This window comes from Brienomyrus brachyistius, chromosome 5 (assembly GCF_023856365.1).
Source record: "Brienomyrus brachyistius isolate T26 chromosome 5, BBRACH_0.4, whole genome shotgun sequence".
In the NCBI taxonomy this organism is placed as follows: Eukaryota; Metazoa; Chordata; class Actinopteri; order Osteoglossiformes; family Mormyridae; genus Brienomyrus; species Brienomyrus brachyistius.
The window spans coordinates 573,804-581,759 of record NC_064537.1 but is presented as its reverse complement, the minus strand read 5'-3'; positions in this window follow the sequence as shown (position 1 = coordinate 581,759).

Here is a 7,956-nt window from a genome sequence, read left to right as displayed (position 1 = left end):
AGGGCCTGGGAACAGACACAGGGCCAGGGAGCAGATACAGTACTGAGGAACAGACACAGGGCTGGGGAGACATAGGGCCTGGGAACAGACACAGGGCCAGGCAGCAGATACAGTACTGAGGAACAGACACAGGGCTGGGGAGACATAGGGCCTGGGAACAGACAAAGGGCCTGCTAGATATTGAGCTGGAGAACAGACACAGGACAGGGAACAAATGCAGGGCTGCAGAGACACAGGACTGGGGAACAGACACAGGGGTGGGTAAGAGACACACAGCCAGGCAGAAGCATGATTGGGGAGCAGATACAGGACTGGTGAGCAGACACAGGGCCTCTGTTCCCTGTCAGAACAGACCTGCATGACATGGGGACAAGAGGATTTTATTAGAAATGGGGAGATTATTACAGCCCTTTGGATTTGACTGGAGAGACAATGAAAAAAACTGTTTCTAACAGCACAACCAGTTTGTACATGTAACAGAAAGTAAGAGCAAACCATGATGTTTCGTCTTTCTAACGGCTCCCTCTCCCACCGTACAGAAAAATCCGGCATTGTGTCAGTAGTATAGTAACTGAACATGCCCCATCTTCCCCTCTTCTCACAGGCTTCTTTCATTTCACTCCGTTTTCATTTAGTTATTCCAGGAATGGACGGGAATGGGATTGTGCTAGATGGCTGCTTTGCCAGATCATCCATTTGCCAGCTGTGATCCATTATGAGGGAGGATGGCCTGCCGTCTGCCAGGCTCCTGTGGGGCTGTGGGTGGGAAGGAGCAAACAGATCCCTCCTCCAGGAGTCTGCAGCCAAGGAGGAGGAAAGCCAGAAGAATATGTCAGGATGATATCCTGATAGCAGGCTAAGCTAGCGAAGGGCAGTGTGCTGCTCCTTTAGAGTCTCAGTCAGGAATTTTAATCTTTCAGAAATGATGCCGTCGCCACCATGCTTCACCGTTGGGATGGTTTTGTGCAGGTGATGAGCCGTGGCTGATTTCCTATAGACAAGATGCTGTCACCACCATGCTTCACCACTAGGATGGTTTTGTGCAGGTGATGAGCTGTGGCTGATTTCCTTTAGACAAGATGCTGTCACCACCATGCTTCACCGTTGGGATAGTTTTGTGCAGGTGATGAGACGTTCCTGATTTCCTTTAGACAAGATGTTGTCACCACCATGCTTCACCATTGGGATGGTTTTGTGCAGGTGATGAGCCGTGGCTGATTTCCTATACACAAGATGCTGTCACCACCATGCTTCACCACGAGGATGGTTTTGTGCAGGTGATGAGCTGTGGCTGATTTCCTTTAGACAAGATGCTGTCACCACCATGCTTCACCGTTGGGATAGTTTTGTGCAGGTGATGAGACATTCCTGATTTCCTTTAGAAAAGATGCTGTCACCACCATGCTTCACCGTTGGGATGGTTTTGTGCAGGTGATGAGCCGTGGCTGATTTCCTATAGACAAGATGCTATCACAATCATGCTTCACCGTTGGGATGGTTTTGTGCAGGTGATGAGCCGTGGCTGATTTCCTATAGACAAGATGCTGTCACCACCATGCTTCACCACTGGGATGGTTTTGTGCAGGTGATGAGACGTTCCTGATTTCCTTTAGACAAGATGCTGTCACCACCATGCTTCACCGTTGGGATGGTTTTGTGCAGGTGATGAGCCGTGGCTGATTTCCTATAGACAAGATGCTGTCACCACCATGCTTCACCGTTGGGATGGTTTTGTGCAGGTGATGAGACGTTCCTGATTTCCTTTAGACAAGATGCTGTCACCACCATGCTTCACCGTTGGGATGGTTTTGTGCAGGTGATGAGCCGTGGCTGATTTCCTATAGACAAGATGCTGTCACCACCATGCTTCACCGTTGGGATGGTTTGGTGCAGGTGATGAGACGTGCCTGATTTCCTATAGACAAGATGCTGTCACCACCATGCTTCACCACTAGGATGGTTTTGTGCAGGTGATGAGCTGTGGCTGATTTCCTTTAGACAAGATGCTTTCACCACAATGCTTCACCGTTGGGATAGTTTTGTGCAGGTGATGAGCCGTGGCTGATTTCCTATAGACAAGATGCTGTCACCACCATGCTTCACCACTAGGATGGTTTTGTGCAGGTGATGAGCCGTGGCTGATTTCCTTTAGACAAGATGCTGTCACCACCATGCTTCACCACTAGGATGGTTTTGTGCAGGTGATGAGCCGTGGCTGATTTCCTATAGACAAGATGCTGTCACCACCATGCTTCACCACTAGGATGGTTTTGTGCAGGTGATGAGCCGTGGCTGATTTCCTTTAGACAAGATGCTGTCACCACCATGCTTCACCGTTGGGATGGTTTTGTGCAGGTGATGAGCCGTGGCTGATTTCCTATAGACAAGATGCTGTCACCACCATGCTTCACCATTGCGATGGTTTTGTGCAGGTGATGAGACGTTCCTGATTTCCTTTAGACAAGATGCTGTCACCACAATGCTTCACCGTTGGGATGGTTTTGTGCAGGTGATGAGCCGTGGCTGATTTCATATAGACAAGATGCTGTCACCACCATGCTTCACCACTAGGATGGTTTTGTGCAGGTGATGAGCCGTGGCTGATTTCCTTTAGACAAGATGCTGTCACCACCATGCTTCACCGTTGGGATGGTTTTGTGCAGGTGATGAGCCGTGGCTGATTTCCTATAGACAAGATGCTGTCACCACCATGCTTCACCATTGCGATGGTTTTGTGCAGGTGATGAGACGTTCCTGATTTCCTTTAGACAAGATGCTGTCACCACCATGCTTCACCGTTGGGATGGTTTTGTGCAGGTGATGAGCCGTGGCTGATTTCCTATAGACAAGATGCTGTCACCACCATGCTTCACCACTAGGGTGGTTTAGTGCAGGTGATGAGCCGTGGCTGATTTCCTTTAGACAAGATGCTGTCACCACCATGCTTCACCGTTGGGATGGTTTTGTGCAGGTGATGAGCCGTGGCTGATTTCCTATAGACAAGATGCTGTCACCACCATGCTTCACCATTGCGATGGTTTTGTGCAGGTGATGAGACGTTCCTGATTTCCTTTAGACAAGATGCTGTCACCACCATGCTTCACCACTAGGGTGGTTTTGTGCAGGTGATGAGCCGTGGCTGATTTCCTTTAGACAAGATGCTGTCACCACCATGCTTCACCACTAGGATGGTTTTGTGCTGGTGATGAGCCGTGGCTGATTTCCTTTAGACAAGATGCTGTCACCACCATGCTTCACCGTTGGGATGGTTTTGTGCAGGTGATGAGCCGTGGCTGATTTCCTTTAGACAAGATGCTGTCACCACCATGCTTCACCATTGCGATGGTTTTGTGCAGGTGATGAGACGTTCCTGATTTCCTTTAGACAAGATGCTGTCACCACCATGCTTCACCGTTGGGATGGTTTTGTGCAGGTGATGAGCCGTGGCTGATTTCCTATAGACAAGATGCTGTCACCACCATGCTTCACCACTAGGGTGGTTTAGTGCAGGTGATGAGCCGTGGCTGATTTCCTTTAGACAAGATGCTGTCACCACCATGCTTCACCGTTGGGATGGTTTTGTGCAGGTGATGAGCCGTGGCTGATTTCCTATAGACAAGATGCTGTCACCACCATGCTTCACCATTGCGATGGTTTTGTGCAGGTGATGAGACGTTCCTGATTTCCTTTAGACAAGATGCTGTCACCACCATGCTTCACCACTAGGGTGGTTTTGTGCAGGTGATGAGCCGTGGCTGATTTCCTTTAGACAAGATGCTGTCACCACCATGCTTCACCGTTGGGATGGTTTTGTGCAGGTGATGAGCCGTGGCTGATTTCCTATAGACAAGATGCTGTCACCACCATGCTTCACCATTGCGATGGTTTTGTGTAGGTGATGAGACGTTCCTGATTTCCTTTAGACAAGATGCTGTCACCACAATGCTTCACCGTTGGGATGGTTTTGTGCAGGTGATGAGCCGTGGCTGATTTCATATAGACAAGATGCTGTCACCACCATGCTTCACCACTAGGATGGTTTTGTGCAGGTGATGAGCCATGACTGATTTCCTAAAGACAAGATGCTGTCACCACCATGCTTCACCGTTGGGATGGTTTTGTGCAGGTGATGAGCCGTGGCTGATTTCCTATAGACAAGATGCTGTCACCACCATGCTTCACCACTAGGATGGTTTTGTGCAGGTGATGAGCCGTGGCTGATTTCCTTTAGACAAGATGCTGTCACCACCATGCTTCACCGTTGGGATGGTTTTGTGCAGGTGATGAGCCGTGGCTGATTTCCTATAGACAAGATGCTGTCACCACCATGCTTCACCATTGCGATGGTTTTGTGCAGGTGATGAGCCGTTCCTGATTTCCTTTAGACAAGATGCTGTCACCACCATGCTTCACCGTTGGGATGGTTTTGTGCAGGTGATGAGCCGTGGCTGATTTCCTATAGACAAGATGCTGTCACCACCATGCTTCACCACTAGGGTGGTTTAGTGCAGGTGATGAGCCGTGGCTGATTTCCTTTAGACAAGATGCTGTCACCACCATGCTTCACCGTTGGGATGGTTTTGTGCAGGTGATGAGCCGTGGCTGATTTCCTATAGACAAGATGCTGTCACCACCATGCTTCACCATTGCGATGGTTTTGTGCAGGTGATGAGACGTTCCTGATTTCCTTTAGACAAGATGCTGTCACCACCATGCTTCACCACTAGGGTGGTTTTGTGCAGGTGATGAGCCGTGGCTGATTTCCTTTAGACAAGATGCTGTCACCACCATGCTTCACCGTTGGGATGGTTTTGTGCAGGTGATGAGCCGTGGCTGATTTCCTATAGACAAGATGCTGTCACCACCATGCTTCACCACTAGGATGGTTTTGTGCTGGTGATGAGCCGTGGCTGATTTCCTTCAGATATGACACTTAGAATTGATGCCAAGCATTTCAATCCTGGTTTCATCAGACCAGAGAAGCTTGTAATGAATTCAAGCGTGGTACCATGATACCTGTGCAATAATTTAATTTGTGAAAATTTCTCGCCACTAAATATTCCACGGTCAACTGTTAGTGGTATTATAAGAAAGTCGAAGGAATTTGGAAGAACAGTAACTCAGCCACAAAGTGGTAGGTCATGTAAAATCACAGAGCAGGGACAACGCATGCTGAGGCGCACAGTGTAGGGAAGTCATCAACTGTCTGCAGAGTCAATAGCTACAGACCTCCAAGTTTTGTTTTGCCTTCAGATTAGCTCAAGAACATTGTATAGAGAACTTCATGGAATGGGTTTCCATGGCCGAGTAGCTGCATCCAAGCTTTATATCACCAAGTGCAATGCAAGGTGTCGACTTGTTTTCAACCTTCCCAAGTTCTCCCACACCACTCCTTTGCTACACTCTCTCCACTTTCCTGTAGCCACCCGGTTCCTGTAGCCGCCCGCATTAAATTCAAAACACTGATGCTTGCATACAAAGCCAAAAATGGTCTGGCACCATCCTATCTAAAAGACCTCATCACACCCCGTACTGCACCCCGATCTCTCCGATCCTCCAGCACTGCTAGACTGGTCCCACCACCCCTTAAGGCACAAGGACGACACACATCTCGGCTCTTCTCTGTCCTGGCACCTAGTTGGTGGAATGAACTCCCCCTTGATGTCCGAACAGTGGAAACCTTGGCTGTCTTCAAGCGACAACTCAAAACTTCCCTTTTTCAGAAATACCTGAAGTAGTACTCTGTATTCTTACTCGGCTCTTTTCCGTGTGTGTGTGTGTATGTGTACAAAAAAGAAAAAAAGAAAAAAAAATTTGTTGCACTTTCTCAACAGAGTATTCAGATAGATGGTATTCAGATAGATGGTATTCATAGCTTGGGTCCTTATTGAGCTAGTATCGGAAAAATTCACCGCAGCGTCTTAAAGCACTTATGTAAGTCGCTCTGGCTAAGGGCGTCTGCCAAATACTGTAAATGTTAATGTAAATGTATAAAGCATGCCACCACTGGACTCTAGAGCAGTGGAGACGTGTTCTCTGGAGTGACGGATCACACTTCTCTGTCTGGCAATCCGATGGACAAGTCTGAGTTTGCCGGTTGCCAGGAGAATGGTACTTACCTGACTGCATTGAAGTGTAAGGTTTGGTGGAGGGGGGATTATGGTGTGGGGTTATTTACAGGGGTTGGGCTTGGCCCCTTAGTTCCAGTGAAAGGAACTCTTAATGCTGCAGCCATTTTGGACAATTTAATACTTTGCGGGAACAGTTTGAGGACGGCCCCTTCCTGTCCCAATATGACTGCAGACCAGTGCACAAAGCAAGGTCCATAAGGACATGGATGAGGACGTCTGGACGAACTTCACAGACCTGCACAGAGCCTTGACCTCAACCTGATAGAACCCCTTTGGAATGAATTACAGTGGAGACTGTAAGTCAGGCCTTGTCTCCAAAATCAGTGCCTGACCTCACGAATGCTCTCCTGGAAGAATGGTTAAAAATTTTGTGGACGGCCATTGCTGTCCTCAGCTGTTATAGGGTGGGCCAGCTCCATATTAAAGCCTATGTATTAAGAACGGGATGTCTAGAAAATTGGGGTGTTTTTTGTGCTTTGAGTGTGATATGCAGAAGCCCCTATACACCGTACGCAGTTTTATTGTCATATATACAAAGTAAACCGGAAAAAGAATTTCAGACATTTTTGCAAATTTATTCAAAATAAAAATTTAAATAAGTATTCAGACCCTCTGCTATGATGCATATATGTATTTATTATAAACAAATACACATTATGAATAATAAACTGACCATAGGAGGAATCTAAAGAAATATTCAGAAATGAGTAATACAAATTGGATTCACCTGAAATAAATTATAAGCATCATAGCAAAGGGTCTGAATTTTTATTTTAAATAAATTTGCAAAAATGTCTGAAATTCTTTTTCCGGTTTAGGTAAGTTAGAATTTTATTGTACTTTGTAGATATGACAATAAAACTTGGTGTATGGTTTATGATGTACATGGCTCCTGCATATCACACTCAAAGCACAAAAACACCCCAATTTCCTCGGGCTGCACATTCAGGCAGAGTGATTCAGCGCCTTGAGGAACAGACCCTCATTGTTTGGGCCACAGAAAGGCCTCTATCTGCCAGGAAGTGCCGTCTACCACTAATGCCCTACATTCCACCACTGCTTTCTCTGTAACACAGAGCTGCACATATGAATAAGCGGCTGCCTGTCCCAGCTTTTATTGTTCATACTCAATGGGAGACACTCATGGGATTCACTTCTACTGTACTGCAGACTGTCCCACAGTTACATATATTAACATTAAATGTAGTTTTAATGAATCTATTGTCACTTCACTGATACATGAGTATGCCAGTGTGTAATGTTACATATTTATATTCCATGTTTATCTTTCGCTAATGTACAATAAGCGGCATGTTCCATAAACTTGCAGTTGCAAAACTGCAAATGAAACAGAATTGGCAAATTAGTCTATTGTCAGGATCAGTTCTCAACCGTTATTTCCCCATTTGACCAGCAGGTGTCACTGGCCAACCCATTTTCTCTATTTTTCCCTTGGTCTAGTGCAGTGGTTCTCAAACTCGGTCCTCGGGCCCCACTGCCCTGCCCCACACACAAGTCCCAGCTGTCTTTCAGCTTCTGATTGACTGAACACACCTGATTCACTTAATCAGCAGTGTGTAGGGCAGGGATAGCTGGAACACAAGCAGGGCAGAGAGTCCCGAGAACCGAGTTTGAGTTGCAGTTAGTCATTGTTAGTCATAGTTGCAGTTGAGTTTTGCAGTTAGTCATTGTTATCCTATTTTTAGTTATGACCCCTTGTGGTCCGTTTTTGTTTTGTAAGTTTTACTAGTGTTTTCAGTTTAGTTAATAAACCCTTGTTGTGTCCTGTGAGTCAGCAGTGGGTCCTCCACCTTCCTACCTGCAC